General features: G+C 44.1%; 2 non-coding genes across 2 annotated transcripts; both read right to left on the bottom strand.

Moving 5' to 3' along the window:
* Positions 1-7,798: 7,798 nt before the first annotated feature.
* Trnan-guu (transfer RNA asparagine (anticodon GUU)) lies at positions 7,799-7,872 on the bottom strand. Its single transcript has one exon. It is a non-coding gene; the product is annotated as a tRNA-Asn (tRNA).
* An 8,049-nt stretch (positions 7,873-15,921) lies between these two features.
* Trnag-ccc (transfer RNA glycine (anticodon CCC)) lies at positions 15,922-15,992 on the bottom strand. The gene has a single exon. It is a non-coding gene; the product is annotated as a tRNA-Gly (tRNA).
* Positions 15,993-17,730: the final 1,738 nt, after the last annotated feature.

Here is a 17,730-nt window from a genome sequence, read left to right as displayed (position 1 = left end):
CCTGCGCTCCTTCATCTGCATAGACCACGCCCCCAACCGGCACCTAAGGGTGACATCACACCCCTCACCCTCGACCCGTTGGCTTATTAAACTTTCTTGCTTGCGGAGGAGAGCTGGATGGAGTGTTGCAGGACCAGAAACAAATCATCTTGAATTTTCTCCAACCCCCAAATAGCCGATGGTTGCTTACAGCCGTGGACTAACAGCCTTGTCGCTGGTTTGTGTACTGGCTGACCCCTATCTTCTGCCAATACGAAGTCAGAGAAGCCAGGCAGCAAGTGAGCCAGCCCTACAGCAGAGGTCTCCAGATTCGCTGGAACCTGCCCACCTCATGTCTCCACCACTGCATTTTACAAGGCTCTTGATGTATGGATTTCTCTGTTCTCTTCTACAGAAACACCATGAAACTGACACTAAGTCGGGACATGGTATTTGGGGTGACCCGAGTCTGTGTTCCTGGTCCCCCTCAGGCTCCTGCATGTGTGTCGTGCACACACATACAACCAGGCACAAACACACATACACAAAATAAATAAGTACTCTTTTCTGTGTTGTGTTTGTGGGGGAGGTGTGTCTGTGCCATTGCTGGCGTGTGGAGGCCACCTGACAGTTTGTGGCAGTGGGATCTCTTTCTGCCATGCCTGCTCCGTGGATCAAGCTCTTGGATGGTCAGGCCTGATGGCGGGTGCCCTTGCCTTTCTGCCACCTTCAGACAACCTTAAAATCGCTGCTTCTCTGTCTCTCTCTGAAGCAGGATCCCTCAACATAGCCCTGGCTGTGCTGGAGCTCGACATGTAGATCAGGATAGCCTCGAACTCACAGAGAAACCCTGTCTTGAAAAACCAAGGACAGCAGAGCTACACAGAGAAACCCTGTCTTGAAAAACCAAGGACAGCAGAGCTACACAGAGAAACCCTGTCTTGAAAAACCAAGAAAGGGGAAAAAATTGTAGATGGGTTTTATTGTGACAGTTAGGCTTTTATTTGAGACAAGATCTTGTTCTGTAGCCCAGGTTGTCCCTGGACTTTCAGTCCTCCTGCCTCAGACTCCTAAGCGTGGGGGTAATAGGTAAGGTTCAGGTTTCAGGTGTGCACCATCAACTCTAGCCCATGTCAAGTTCCGCAAAGAAGCCAGGCATGGTGGCCCACACCTCTATTCCCAGCACTCTGGAAGTGGAGGCAGGAGGACTATGGATTTGAGGCTGCCTGCATCCCACAGTGAGATGGTCTATTTTTTTTTCTAGGATTGGGGTGGTAGGGTACTTGCCTGTTATCCCGTTGTGTACTTGCTCTGGGTTTGATCTCCAGCACAGGAAGAGAGAAACTGCTTTGTAGTTTAGAAATTAGAACAGCCAGGAAGCTGTGTCCATAGTCCGGGTTGCTGTGACCATGGTCCGGGTGGTTGTGACCATGGTCTCCAGGTGGCTCCTGACTTTCTGACACTCAGAAAGTCATTTGATGACTCACAATAGAGCCATAGAGCTTGGGTCTTAAGCGTCTCCCTAAGGGCTGTGTTAAAAAGCCCCAGTCTCAGAGACTTGAGGTCTGTGCCCATTGGATCCCGTGACAGAGCACATATTTATTTACTGCCAGATAATGACAGACTCTCTTTCTGCCTTCCTCCGACCCATTTAAACAATCGTAAGAGTATTCTAACACTTGAGCCCTTCCTTCATGGCTCTGCTGGAGGCCAGGGGCACCTGTATTGACGGTCCTGTTCTTCAGGGAGAAGATGGTGACCGTGTTGTAGACATATACTGACACCTGCTGGGCGCAAAGAATTGTTATCCAGTGTTAGCTAAAATGTGAACCATTTCAACACAGTAGAATCGAATACCAGGAGTACCAACTCCAAAACATAACAAATACCTTAGAACAAATCAACTGCCGATAAAAACAACCCATAGATGCATTAGCTGCTGGGTGTCACCTGATGGAGAATGGAACAGTGCTGGCCACAGCGCAGCAGAGAGCATGCCTGATGCTCAGTTCACAAAATCAAACCAGAAGTCCACATGCACACCACTGAGGGAGAAGAAGAACCGATAGCACACAATAGAGAGAAAAAGTTGTTACTGGGTGGTGGTGGCGGCACACGCCTTGAATCCCAGCACTCAGGACGCAGAGGCAGGCGGATCTGACTTCAAGGCCAGCCTGGTATACAGAGTGAGTTCCAGGACAGCCAGAGCTACACAGAGAGACCCTGTCTTGAAAAACTAAAACCAAACAAACAAAAATCAAAACCAAAAACCCAAAAGAGCTGGAGTCAACAGATAAAGGAATGAGTTCTGTGGAGCTGTTTCTGTACCCATGTCAAAAGGTGTGGGAGTCCTCCAAAGCCACAGAGAAACCCTGTCTCGAAAAACCAAAAAAAAAAAAAAAAAAAAAAAAAAAAGGTGTGGGATTCTATTGACTATCATATGCCTCGGATGAACAGTTTATACAAAAACAAACAAACAAACAAAAAAAAAACACTTCCTCTAGTCAAGAGATAACAGAGACAGCATCATAGTCAATTTTATGTGCCAACCTAGTTAGGTCACAGAACATAGATAATTGGTTCAACAAGATGTTGGATGTTTTGGCAAAGGCATATTTAAATTACTTTTTTTTTTTAAAGGCTGTGGTGGCGCAAATGAATGTAGACAGATTATATAGATATATACAGCTTTAATAAGGAAATAAACTTACAGGACCACAGGTTCCCGCGGTGTACCGGAAAAGCGGAGCAAAAGAAAAAGGGCTGCTGGGCTCACACCCGGCAGATTTATCCGTAAACATTAGCCCGAGGCGAACACGCCCCCAATGGGTGGGGCTATGTCCCTACATCTCCCCCTTTTGTCTAAATAAGATAGAACCAAACCAAATACAACTATATACAATAATAACAAATAATAAATATAACAAACAATATTGAGAACAAAACTTTTGCTAAACATTCTATCTCAAGGAGTCTAAATAACATAGAGAGTAACTACAATTATATAATCTTCAACTCCGTCAAAGATCTGAGAAGGGAATAAATATCACTTAACAATCGAGAGATATCCAAAATGTGCAACAATTGACAGAGACAACTGACTACCTGGGCAATCACCCAAAGTCTCGTTTGCAATGTTGAGTCAACCAACTTTGGCTAAGGCCTAACATAACTGGCATACCATTATTAAAGGCAAGGAACTTTCTTAGGACTATCCTACCCTGTCTTGGCAAGATAAGACAATCCTGTTTCATCCACTTAGGGATATTCTGTATCTTTGTCAGAAGTTGAGGTATGGGCTTTTCTTAACCCAAAGGCCAGTTCTGCCAAGAAGACAAGCTCCCAGTGGAGTGTCTTTGGTGCTCAACGTTCTCTCGGGAGTAGAGTGGTGTTGCCAGGAGTAATTGTGTCTCTTTGGCATAGAAATTTTAGGTTAGATTAAAGGCCATTTTCTATAGCTCTTCGAAGAGGCTGAAGATCATACTATCTATACTAAATATAATCTCTATGTAACTAAAAGACCTGATAAACTTAAAAATAAATATGACAAACATATAATTCTCAATACCTATCTAACTTTGAAGACTAAAAGAATAAACAACTGTGCAATATATGAAGACAATGATCTTCAACTGTAAACAATGTCATAGTATCAGAGGTAGAAATGTACAATGTAATATGGTAGATGTATCAATACAATATGGACAAAGTTATAAGCATACTCATACAAAAATAGAGGTAGGAACACTCATATTCAACACAGGCAGTACCATAATACCTCTAAATGTTGCAACTTACGTTTTTAAGAAGCGCTTAACATTTTAAAAAATGCTCCTGGATAGTAAAAAAATTACAGATTCACAATAGAACTGATTCAGACACTGTTGGATGAATGTACGTAGGCTTGAGAGAGAAAAAAATATATATAAAGAATAAAGTTAATGTCTTAAAAAAAGGGTAAAGTCTTTAAAGAGACAGAGTACAGATAGTTGTAGATTAAAAGAAATAAAGAAAAATAAGCCACGTAAAAATGAAAAATTCACAGAGAGTCTGGATTCTTTGTATTATTGTGTTTTCTTTAAAATTTTTGACTGTAAAGGAGCTAAGTACAGAGAGACATTTCATTATATGGGCTGCCAAGCTAAACCAGAATGGATACAAGGGTATTATGATTTCAGAATATGGGTCTAAGGATATGATGCTTTGGAGAGGGTCTTCTTTTGTTTTCACAGAGGATGCGACCCTGTGGATTTCGTCTATCCCAATATGGTATGATAGACCACGCCCTCCTGAAAGGTTGCTGTGAACACCTTCAGAAAATTACTTCACTCAACTGCCAACCGAGATGACCCTGACACACAGGTTACACCACGAAAGATCTGAATAACAGCGCCCCCATTCAGCAGGAAGCAGTTTGGAGAGAAAAAACTGCGCCCATATTCCCAAATATTGTTTATAAATGTTCTTTTACATTTAAAGGGGGATATGATATAGATATGAATAATTTGCATTGGTGTGGATTTGAAGGTCAATTTTGTTATATACATATGTATTTCTAATCCTGATTAAGGTATTGTGATTGTGTAGTTCATTTAAAAATGTAATGTATAATTAGGAAATATAGGTTGTTAATGGACAATCATCAATAATAGTAAAGCTTGTAGTCGTGCTAGTTAGATTTTCTAGATGAGCATAGATATATTTCAGTTAGATAGGCATTCTTCATATCTTTCAAAGGCTACAGAATATGGCATTTAATATTTTAATAATTTAGGGCTTTTTATGACAATGAGACACATCTGCTCCTGACAGCACCAATCTACTTCAAGAGGAAGATGGGCATCGAAGAGGCTCCTTATGGAGTTTGATAGCCATTTGGGCAAGAAACTGCTCTTGCCTGGACTGTTGCATAAACTGGACACAGAGAACCCTCAGAGAGAGGACTACTGAACTTGCCTAAAGGTGAGATGGTCTTTCGGGGTTCCTGACTCATGAAAGAGTCTGCGAGACATTCTGCAGGACACAGCAAAAAGTGACTGAACTGTCTTTGGAATTTCCTGCTTCATGGAAGAGTCTGCTGGATACTATGGGCCTGAAGGCCGAAGACGGATGCCCCAACGGTACAAAAGAACTTTGGGTGACTGTCCAGGCAGTGAGATGTCTCTGTCATTTCTAGAGTTTTGGATTTCTTGTTTACTTAGGTAATATTATATCCTTCTGGAGTCTTTGATGGAGTTGAAGAATGGATAGATAGTTATAGTTTTCCTTAGTTATGATAAGAGATAAAATAGATGTAAATATTGTAACTGTAATTCTTGCTTGATAACCATTTTGTTATATGTAATCTTACTATGTTAAAATGAAAGCCTTTTTTTGTTTAAACAGAAAAAGGGGAAATGATGGAGGAAGGTCATTGGTTAAATAATAAAGAAACTGCCTAGGCCCATTTATAGGCCAGCCCTTAGGTGGGTGGAGTAAACAGACAGGATGCTGGGAGAAAGAAGCCGAGTGAGGAGTCGCCATGATTCTCCCACTCCAGACAGATGCAGGTTAAGATCTTTCCTGGTAAGCCAGCTCGTGGTACTACACAGAATATTAGAAATGGGTTAGATCAATATGTAAGAGCTAGCCAATAAGAGGCTGGAGCTAATGGGCCAGGCAGTGATTAAAAGAATACAGTTTCCGTGTAATTATTTCGGGGCATAAGCTAGCCATGCGGGCGGCTGGGTGCCGGGGACGCAGCCCTGCCGCTCATTATTACAACAAAAGGCATTGCCTCTCTACATAGTTCTTTCTGTTCTGAACTCACTGTGTAGACCAGGCAAAAGTATTTTTGTTGTTGTTGTTGCTTTGTTTTCTTTCTCAAGACAAGGTTTCCCTGTGTAGCTTTGGAGCCTGTCCTGGAACTCGCTCTGTAGACCAGGCTGGCCTCGAACTCACAGAGATCCACCTGCCTCTGCCTCCCGAGTGTTGGGACTAAAGGTGTGTGCCACCACTGTCTGGTGCAAAGGTATATTTTAAGTGAGATCACTTTTTAAATGAGTAAATGTTGAATGAAACAGAATGTGAGCGGGTTTCATCTGCAGCTGGGATTTTCTTTGGGCTGCCAACCAGCTCCCAAATAGAGACACGGAGGCTTATTGTTAATTATAAATGCTCGGTTGAGCTTAGACTTGTCCCACTAGCTCTTTTAGCTTAATTTAATCTGTTTCTATTCATCTACATTTTGCCTTGGGGCTTTTTACCTTTCTTTCATTCTGCATGTCCTACTTTCCTGCTTCCTCCACGTCTGTCTGTCTGGCCCCTGGCATCTCTTTTTCTTTCTTCCTTGGGCCTAAATTTCTTCTGCTACCTACTCTGCCTGCCTGGAAGTCCCGCCTATACCTCCTCCCTCACTATTGGCTGTTCAGCTTTTTATTAGACCAATCAGGTGCCTAGGCAGGCGAGATAAAGCAGCAACACATCTTTACATAATTAAACAAATATTCCACAACATTCGTCCAATCACTTGAAGGCCTTAATTAAAACGGCTGTCCTTCCCAAAGAGAGAATCAGTTATATATTTTTATTTCATAACATACTTATATAATTCTAACATTACATTACTAGTCCTAGAAGACATACTTAAACCAAAACTCTTCCAAAACTCATTTGCCAGGTCACACGGCCAATTTTGAATTTGCCGAGCCTCCACAGTTACGTGAGCCAATATCTTAAAATGAACATTGATTGATCAATAGACAGATAGAAGTTGGTTCTGTTCCCTTGGAAAACTTTGAACAACAGAGCGAGTTTTACTGATTCTCTCCTGTCACCGACAGAGGAGGCACAAACATCAGGGGTCAGTGACACAGTTCTCCTTTTGGGAAAGATGGCTGAGTATAAAGCTCCTCAAGGAGTCACTCTGGGCGCTTACCCTAGCCCTGGCTGACCAGGTCACCAGAAAATGACAAGCATACAAAGTATCTTGAAGATGTAGCTGATGGGCAGACAGAGAGATACCCTGCTTAGCCCTTGCTGTGTGCTGCGCCTTCCTCCCACTTCCGAGGAGAGCGACACTCTCACAGAACGCCATTCCTAGCCGGCGTACTGTAATCTCTGCGGCACGGCATTTCTAAGTCTAGGGCTCAGCCTCCTAGAAACACTTGGATGACTAGCAAATGATATTTGTATGAGAATGGCTGTGCTAGCATTATGTGTGAGCATAAAATCATGGAAATAGCCTAATTTTAAAGCCACCTGTGTAGGAATAGATACTGGCACAACAGAGGAAGAAGAGGCACGGTTATTCGACTTTTAAAAAGGGCTTGTGTATGTGTGCATAGACACCTAGAGAGGCCAGACGCTGGTGGATTTTCCTGCTGATAATGGGATGTGGGGAAGCGAACTCAGGGCCTCTGTAAGAGCAACACACGTCCTTATCCATTCAGATCCTCCAACAACTCCTTTCAAGTGCTGGGGATCAACCCAGGGCTCAGGAATATCAGGCAAACATGATAATGATGAACTTTGCCCTTCCTGGCAGCATTATGGGATGGAGCAATTACTAAAGCCACCTTGTCCTGTAGATAATGCAGTATGTATTATTATATTGACATTACAGTTGACAGAAAAACAAAAACAAAGTATTGGTCGAGAATATTTTCTCTTGTCCAAGACCCCACAGAAAGGGGTTTATTTGGGGGTGGGGGGTCCTGCTCAGTTAACAGCGGACCTAATCAAGTTTCCCAAGAGTATTTTCTCTTAGAATAAGAGGTCAAGTAAGTAATTTTGTAAGAAAGTCTGTCCTATTGCAGACCTTAACATAAAAGTCACGGGACGTCCCTGGGTGGGCTTGAACCACCAACCTTTCGGTTAACAGCCGAACGCGCTAACCGATTGCGCCACAGAGACACAGCTGCCGCACTGGTTACATTCTGATGGAGAATACCCACTAACCAATAGCGCACAGCTATTGCAAAATTCCTGGGTTAATTCCAGAGCCTTAAAGACCTGGAGTGTTTGGAACGAATTCTTGTCGTTTGAAGCCTGCCGAAGCCTGCGTTTTGATCCTGAACAGCCGCCGAATCTCCCTCTCCTTAGCGTCCCCAAACTCAGAAGTCCCGCCCCGCCCTGCGACAAGTCTGCCACCCGGATCTGCCCAGGTGGGACCTGCGTGAAGCTAACACCCAGGGAGCTCCAGTAGAACTTGTTGGGCCGGTACTATCTTTTCTTCTTTTTTTAAATAGTTCTTAGTTGAGATAATGACGTTTCATCATTTCCCCCTTGCCTTTCCTCCCCGCCAAACACTCCCGTACTCTCTTTCAAACTCACGCTCTCTTTTCCCATTGCTGTTACACACACATATTCACTGTATTGCATAGGTCTATATTTCTAAACACATAAATACAGCCTGCTCGCTTCTGTATACTGTTAGCCATATGCATTTTTTCAGGCTGTATTTCAGGTACTGGATAACCAATTGGTGTGCTCTTCCCTGGGAAAGGACTCCCTACCATAGCATTCCTTAGCTGCAGGTAGTCCTTTGTGTAGGGCTGAGGCTTTCGTGGCTTTCCGGTGCTCTTCAGCAGGTCCTCGTTCAGCTCCTGCTTAGGCTGTCGTGTTGGTGAGACATCACTAGGAGACACAGTCTCACAGCAAACTCCCAGCCCCTCTGGATCTTACAGTCTTTCCAGTCTTCTACAGTGATCCGTGAGATCACTTAGGTCTGAGAGTGTTTTGTGGATGTATGCCCTGTGACTGGACTCCACAACTGCATTTTGATTGGTTGTGCTTTTCTGGAATGGTCTCCAGCATTTTTTTATTACTATTTAAATTTTTTTGAGATTAGAATTACATCATCCCTCCCCCCAACCCTCCTATGGACCCTTCCTTGCTTGCTTTCAAATGCATGGCCTCTTTTCCCATTAATTCCATCTGTGGGTGTGTAAACATATATGTTCCTAAATACAACCACTCGGTCTGTGTACTTACTTGCTTGTGTGTTTTCAGGACTGACCATTTGGTATTAGGGAACCGACTGCTGCGCTCTTCCCTGGGGAAGACTATTTCCCCTGCCCCCAGCATTCCTCGGTCCCCTGCAGTCCTCTGTCCATCCTAGCCTAGTGTTAGCATATTGTTGCTGTCTTTGGTCAGTACACGCTGAGGCAGTCCTGCTGGTGAGACTTCATGTCACTTCTGACATTAGTAGGCGACACAATCTCACAGCAAACTCCCTGATCCCCTGGCTCTTCAAGTATTTCTACCCGTCTTCCGAAAAGTTTCCCGAGCCTTAGGGGTTGGAGAGTTTTATAGATGTATCCACTGGGACTGGGTTCCACAATTCTGTATTTTGATTGGTTGTGATTTTCTATTTCAAAGGGAAGCTTTCTTGAGAGGAGAGGACTATACTTATCTGCAGTTGTTGTTATTATTGTTGTTGTTGTTGTTTTCGAGACAGGGTTTCTCTGTGGCTTTGGAGTCTGTCCTGAAACTAGCTCTTGTAGACCAGGCTGGTCTCGAACTCACAGAGATCAGCCTGCCTCTGCCTCCCGAGTACTGGGATTAAAGGCGTGGGCCACCACTGCCTGGCTTTATCTGCAGTTATAAAGACAAATTAGGGATAATGCTGGTTTAGCAAAGGGAGGTTGTAGTTCCTCCTCCAATATCTATGATCTCACTATATCTATCCTTCTCACAATATCTGTGATCTCACCAGCCCTAGTAGTTGGCCAGGCCTGTCGGAGTGACTCCCTCAGGTCCAATTAGAAGGCTGTTGGTTGCTGCCAATGTCTTTTTGCAATGCTGGTCATTGTTGTGGTTTGTAGCTGGGCAGGGCTGTTGGTTATTTTCCTTCTGGTATCATGGAAACAACTCCTTAGGGAGAGGGGTCTCAGGTCAGTTCCAGCTCAGGGTCCTCTGGGCCCTGTGTCTGAAGTACACAGTATCTTCAGCGGTGGGGACTTTCCTTCTACCTCTGGGGGACAACCAAGAACAATAGCAATCGCCTGTGATGTTTTGAGAGAGGTGACTCTAAGCAACAACTCAAAAGAGGGCTTCTCATAGCTAGTGGGTTTTGTTGTTGTTGTTAGGTGGTCTCTGACTCTTGGAGGGATCATTGTCAGACCAGATGGGAAAAATTTCATTTGAACCACATACACATACAGACACACACAAACACACACACAGGGACACACAAACACAGACACACATACAAACACATAAACAGAAGACACATACAGACACAAACACACACACACAGGCAGACAGACACACACACCAGAAGACACGCACACAGAGGAGAGGGGTTTTTTTGTTTTGTTTTGTTTTGTTTTGTTTTATTTTGTTTTGGGGTAGCTAGTTAATGATTTCTTATGACCTTTTGATACTCCCTTCCTGTTGTTTTGCTTCCTCTTTCCTTCTGAGCTTATCCCGCTCCCTAATTATCATCTCTTGCATTTTCTGCCCCCCCCCCGCCCCCATCATTGTGTCCTGCTATTCCCTCTCTCTTGCTCCTCCACCCGCCAACCCTGGCAATGATCCCTTTTCCTCCCTGGTTTCTGCAGTTACTCCAGGATTTTACTCACATCTGAGGATTTGGGGTTGAGAGTCTCAGAAGAGAGAGAACACACAACTTTTGTCTTTCTGGGTCTGGGTTGCCTCATTCTATAGGGTCTTTAGAAGTTTCATCTCCCTGCGAAGTTCACGGTTCCATGTTTCTTTACAACGGAGTTTTATTCCATCATGTGTATGCAGCACATTGTCATTTTCCACTCACTGGTCGAAGGACACTCACTGGGTGTTGGGAGTAGAGAGAGCACTGAGGAACACGCTGAGAAGCGGCTGTAGAGGAGGAGGCCGAGTCCTTTGAAAATATGCTAAGGGTGAGACAGCTCGGCCCTATGATATGGTAGACTTATTTTTAACTGTTTGAGAATCTCTACACCGCTTTCAGAGAAGTTGGACCAGTTCAATATCTCATTAATAGTGAGTCAAGGTTCCCTTTTCTCACATCCTCTTCAGCATCTTTTTTTTTTTTGAAAAAAAACTTTGTCATTCTTACAGGGATAAGATGAAATTTCGAAGTGGTTTCGACTTACACTTCTCTAATTTCTCAGGATTATTAATATTTTTAAGATGTTTCTTAGCTGCCTTCTCCTCCTCCTCCTCCTCTTTCTTCTTCAAATTCTCTCTTCAAGTCCAGGCCTACTTTTTTCTTATAGCCCCCCTCTCCCCCCGTCTCTCTTTTGTTCCTGCTGGTGTATATTTTGCAAAGGTTCTCTCCTCTTCTGTAGACTTCCTCTTCACCAGATTGATTGTCTCTTTATCTGTGCAGAAGCTTTTTAGCTTCACGAAGCTCCACTTGTCAGTTGTTGGCTTTAATTCTTGGGCAGATGGAGAAACTCCTTTCCTATACCCTGTATCACGTAGGTACTGCCTGTGTGTTGTTTTTTTTTTTTTTTTCCCAGCAGTATTAGTGTTTCAGGTTCCATGTTTAGGTCTCTGTTTATTTATAGTTAGCTTTGATGAAAGGTGGCAGAGGTCTAATCCTATTCTCCTGTATTTGGTGTGAACAATCAGGGTCAAGGGGAGCACAGACACCACAATGGAGAGCAGCCAGGGATTCAGCTTCTCTGGGGAGGGGAGTATCCGCTAATGTCTGCTGTTCCCTTACTGGACAAAGATCAGCTTTTTATATGATACTAACGGAACCTTTTCTCAGAAGACAAATGTGAAGACCATGATACCTGACCAAGGAAGTCCTTGTTGGAGTGTGAGGGCAAAGCATCCTCTCGTTTTCAAGGGACGTCTAGCAAGTGTATTGTTCTGTCTGATGTCAGTTCAGAAATCTGCAGGGTGGACATGCAATTTCCCCAGCACCATTGGTGGCATTCTTTCCCCCAGCATATGGTTTTGGCATCACTGTCAAGCATTAGATGGCTGAAGTCACTAGTAGTTGTTTGGATCTTGGCTTTTTCCCACTGGTCCACGTGTCTGGTTTTGTGCCGCTTCCATGCTGTCTTTATTACCATGGCTCTGCCATATTTCTAAGACCTGGAATGGTAATCTCTCCAGAACTGCTCTTTTTGCTCAGGATCGCTTTAACTATGGGCCCGTCCTTTTAAGAAACTAAATGTACAAACGGATAATGTTCAGACTATATATAACAACAGAACTCTGACTGCTGAGGTGTCTGAGTTGTATAGATGGAGGGTTGCTTGCCTAGGTGGGTGGCTGCAGGTCATGGGGCAGAGGTTCTTGTTTTTTATTTGGCAGAGTCTGACTATGTACATGAGGCTGGTCCGGAACTTACTATGTAGACCAGGCTAGTCTTAATGTCAGAGATTGGTGAGAGTCACAGCAGGCGACAACTAGTGTTCAGGTATCAACCACCGAGGAATGATTCACTGATGGAGGAGAATCCTGTCCAGGCAGGGTCTGCGGGACCACGGACTCTGGAAAGTGATATTCCTGCAATTACACATTTGCGAAAGCAGCTATGGTGTCTCCCTAATACCTGCACCGTAGTGTGCAGTTTTATATGATATGTATCTGTAATCTTGTGATTGCATCTCAGTTTTACGGGCACAGATATCCAGAGGGTAGTCAGGAAGATGACTTCTCATTAAGCTGTATAATTTTGATACATAGAAAAATGTATTAGCATTTATAACTGGATCTATTGTCCCACGAGGACTGTAAGACATTTAAAAGCATGTTTTGTTCCCTTTACTTAGACTAACACAAGAAAACAGCAATTTCTCCCTAATCTAAGAAGAGCTACACACAATCAGCTCATTTTTACCTCAGAACAAGTTCAAACTAGACTGAATGCTTCTGTAAATGGATCATAAGTTTAAAACTTTACAGATATGCACAAGGAGTTGCAGATGTCTAACAAGATTATTAACACAAAGCAACCTAAAAAAATCATGCTAATTCTTCACTTGCCAAGTCTGGTTGATAAAAATCTGTCTCTAGGCTTGTCTCACTGAGTGATATGGCCTCAGCCTCTGGTCACAGTCTTACACCAGAAACCTTGAAACCTGGCATTATCATGGTAAGTGGCTCTGTCCTCATCGTTTACCTAAGGAATGCACTGTGACCAGTGAGATACAACTCCTGTAATTTTTTTCCTTGTTGCCTCAAGCCTCCTGTAAAAAGAATACTTAAGCTAGGTGAACAAGGAAGCAGGGGAAAATCAGAACCAATGATTTAGGACAGAGAAAACTGGAAGTAAAGAGAATCAGGGACAATTAGAGCAAGAGAATTAGAGCCGCAGAATAATAGAGAGAATGGTCTCAGCTCATGTGTGAAGTTATTACAGAAATCTCTCAATCCTCACTCCTGATCTGCCTCCTCTGAGTCACCCTGGGTAGTAGCTTGGGAGCGGGATCTTCAGACCCTAAAGATCCACCTGTCCCTGCTCCCCAGTACTGGTTAAAAGGGTGCGCTCCCTGCCCTTTTCTTTCTAGTTTAGACAGGGGGTCTCTCTATAATTGAAGCTAGACTCGAGCTGTCAATCCCTCTCTATCTGGGACCTCTGAGGAGTGCCAGCCTCACTGTTCCTCCCTTCAGGGTTCAGAAGACTCACAGCAAGCGTGGGACTTAGATCTGAGGGCGGAAAGAACTCTCCCCTCCGTACTTCTCTGCATCAGTTTCTTTATTCTTCCCCTGCTGACCTCCCCTTCTGTTCTCCTCTAATTCTGTAAAGTGTCCAGTTTATATGCACACACAAACAAAGGCAATTCTCTGAGCTTGGACGACCTTATCTTCGAAGGTCCCAAAGGTGATCTATATGAAAGACTCCTTTCCTGACTGCATGTCCTATCAAAAGGAAGATAACTGCAGGGAAGTAGCTTCTATTGTAGCTCAGGGGATGAAGCGGAGATTAGACTGTGGGAACCAAGGTTATTGACTGCGTGACTTAATTTCTCACCGGAGGTCTCAAGTTCAGGTGCTGTCCAGCTGTGACCATCTGCCCAGGAAGTCAGTCCTGGGAGGCAAGATTTCAGCTCAGCAGCCTTTGGGGGCATCTGACTTCTGGGGAGGCTGACTATGGCTTCCCGGTGTCTTTGTTTGAGGACACACTGTGGGACTCGCGCCCTTTGTACCTCCTCCATCTCTCCCCAGCCTGCTTTCTTACCACCAGAGCCACCTGTCCAGGGGTGACATTGCTCACAGCAATCTGATCTCCCCACCTCAATCATTAATCCAGAAACATCTACAGACTCGCCTATAGGTCAATCTGGTGGAGGCAGTGTCTCAACAAGGCTCCCTCTTCCTAGATGTCTACAGCTGGTGAAAAGTTGACAAGAACTGACCAGTAAAGCTCTCCCGGGTTAGTCTCCTGGAAGCCTGCCCCCTGTGCAGAGCAAAGTGATAGAAGCAAACAAACACCAACCAACCAAGAAGCTATGCAGCACGTGACGTCTTTATTCAGAGATTTCCAAACAAGTTCAAACAAAAGAGAACAAAAAAGCCAAACCTCAGAACAATGACAAAACCTCTGATATTTTCAGCACAGTATGGCCATTAAAAACTCACTGTCTGTTAGCGAAACCCAGAAAGGCGTACTAGCAGAAGAAAGAAACTTGAATGCAAAGAAGTACATATATTATTTTATTTTATTTTGGTTTTCTGAGACAGGTTTTTTCTGTGTAACAGCTCTGGCTATCCTGCAACTCACTTACTTTGTAGACCAGGCTGGCCTCCAACTCACAGAGATCCATCTGCCTCTGCCTCCTGAGTGCTGGGATTAAAGGCGTGCACCACCACCGCCAGCTGTAATACATTATTTAAAAGAGAAATATTGAGCCTTGAGTTGGAAGACAGCCTGGACTACTGAGTGAGTTCTGGGACAGTCAAGCCTACACAGAAAGAAACCCTGTCTTGAAAAATAAAAACAGAGAGAGAGAGAGAGAGAGAGAGAGAGAGAGAGAGAGAGAGAGAGAGATTGAGAGAGAGAGAGATTGACTGAACATCGAGGAATGCCAGCACTTGGGGAGTGGAGACTGAGTTCACTGCTAACCTGTGTCTAAATAAATAAATGGAAGGATTATTGTCTAAAACCCCCTTTTTAAAAAAAAATCTTAAATTAAGCTATTCTTGGATAAGAGAGAATTTGGCGAATCAATAATCTTTGTACCACAGTGGCATTCACACTACTTTTCTAAAATAAAAAAGTTTTGTCTAACTTGTTGTGTGTGTTTATTTGTGGGCACATGAGGGCCGAGGTCAGTTCTGGCCTTCCTCATGGGTTCCTGGGATTGAACTCGGATCATCAACACTTAGCAGCAAGCTCCTTTGTCTGCTGAGTCACCTCACCTGTGCCCACACAGAAAGACTTTCTGCTGTACACTTTTCCCGAAGCCTCCCCAAGTGCTAAGAAACAAATAAAACTGAACTTGTTTTTTTCTTATTAAAAGTACAGTTTTGGGGCTGATTCTGTTGACACACATTGCCAGGGATATGGACTGCTTCCTCCTTCGAACTCTGAAGGGCCTGTGGAACACCGGGAGAGCACAGCCGCTAGCGGTGGTGACAAACTGGGTTCCTAAGTTCAGGGTACGCATCTGGGTCCTCTGGTTGAGTCGGTCCCCATCCTCGCCCATCCCCCATCCTCGCCATTCTGGGATCAATGGATTGACCCAGGGCCTACCCCCTGCAGCGGCTCTCTTTTTTTCTCTGTAGGGAACCGCACCCAGTGGTCAGCCTAAAGTCCAGCCGGAATTGGGGACCTGCAGGCTTTTGCAGTTTCTAAGGTTCTGTCAGAAGAAAACAGTCATCTTAGGTGCCGACACGCAGTATCGTAGCTCCACCATTTTCAATGTTTAACTCTTTGGTGCGGTCGGAGAACGGCAAGACTGCGAATTTAATGGACAGTATAGTAGAATTTCAGACACTATGTGCTGTTTCTACTAATGAGCTAGAAATGTAAAACAGAATTCTGAAAGAGACTACTGCATTGGCCGGGAATCGAACCCGGGTCTCCCGCGTGGGAGGCGAGAATTCTACCACTGAACCACCAATGCTCCCTATATGCTATGCTTTGAAGGGTGAAAGGACCTAGTTTTTCAACAAAGGTGCGTGCTTTGATTTGGTCTCAGCATCGATTAGAAAGTAGCTAATGCATCCAAACCAGTTGCTTTTATACAAACATTGTACTAGAGGAAACCGTGTCTGTTTTGCCTGACCCAACTCTACCTGAAAAAATAGCTTTTAGGCTGCATGCATCTCTTAGTTCTGATCCCTAATCCTCAATTTTTAATTTCAGATGGTTGCCTTGGTGTTTGTCTCTGTGTTTCTTGGGTGACCACTCTGTGGGGACCTAGTCTAATCAAGGAAGAAATGAGAAGAATTAACATTAAAGGAACTATAGGGGCAGACGGGCATAATCAAATTTTGGGTTGCATGTGACGTTTGTTGATGTGATCAGTCTCCTAATTATTGTAACTACAGTATGTGCTTTCTCTTTATTTTTATTTTGACAGAGTTTAAATGTTGGAGAGATCTGTCGCCCCAGTCCTTCAGGAGGGAACTAAACTGAACAGCACAGCTGCCATAGGGGTTGGGCCCAGGAGTCCTCCTAACTTTTTAAAAGACGAGAGTCACTCTGATAATTGTGCTTCTGTTTTGACAAACAACCCAGGCCTCAGGTTCTGGACTCGGCTGCAGACTAAATCACAAACCTGAGATCTGCAAGAAACCCCAGCTCCATACTGATCTTGCAGAGTGATTGCTTCCAGCTGCCCTTTGCCCAACCCCTAAGACACAGACAGCTTCTGCAAGCATGCCATCTAAGGGCCACGTGCATTTATTTCCCAACCTGCAAACTTACCCTTCCTCCTCTCAACTCCTAACTTACAGGAAGCCTCGGATGCAAACATAGTGACAAATTCTGCACCACCACACTCCAGAGAATCCAAGGTCAGTAGCCATGCCACCCTCCACGTCAGCACCGTGAGCTCCCTATGAGCAGCGCACTGTTCTGAGTTACAGTCCATCACAGAAACCTGTCCCTATCCCTGCCTGGTCCATGTGCCCTCATTAACATTCATCTTACTGTCTGACCCAGAATTTGACATTTCCCTTAGATAAACACTCCCAGTCTCTCAACACTACACTTTGTTTCCAGCTTACTTGTTTGGATTTACTGGACTCTCTCCAGACTCACTGTCCATCATCAACTGCATCCTTCATACAATACTTCTTTTTTTTTTTTTTTTGGTTGTTTTTTTTTTTTTTTTTTTTTTTTTTTTGGTTTTTTTGAGACAGGGTTTCTCTGTGGTTTTGGAGCCTGTCCTGGAACTAGCTCTTGTAGACCAGGCTGGTCTCGAACTCACAGAGATCCGCCTGCCTCTGCCTCCCAAGTGCTGGGATTAAAGGCGAGCGCCACCACCGCCCGGCACTACAATACTTCTTAAATCCATTAAATATAAACGGCTCAAACACTGGCTTCCCTACGTCAGTCACGCCTATTCTGCTCCATTTGCAACACTGTATCCCAAGTGACGGTTTTGCAATAGAAATATGGACACATCTATAGTCAAAACAAAACTATCATTTATTGATAGATACAGTGTCTTACTCAGCTTCAAACACTAACAAACACAGAAGAAAGCTCAACATAAGGAAGCTGTGTTATGTGTTGGAGAGATGGCTCAATGGTTAAGAGCACTGTCTGCTTTTTCAAAGGTCCTGAGTTCAGTTCCCAGCAATCACATGGTGGTTCACAACCACCTGTAATGAGATCTGGTGCCCTCTTCTGCT

Source organism: Chionomys nivalis, chromosome 18, assembly GCF_950005125.1.
Source record: "Chionomys nivalis chromosome 18, mChiNiv1.1, whole genome shotgun sequence".
NCBI lineage: Eukaryota > Metazoa > Chordata > Mammalia > Rodentia > Cricetidae > Chionomys > Chionomys nivalis.
Note: the sequence above shows the minus strand (reverse complement) of the source record. Positions and strands in the feature narration are given on the sequence as shown.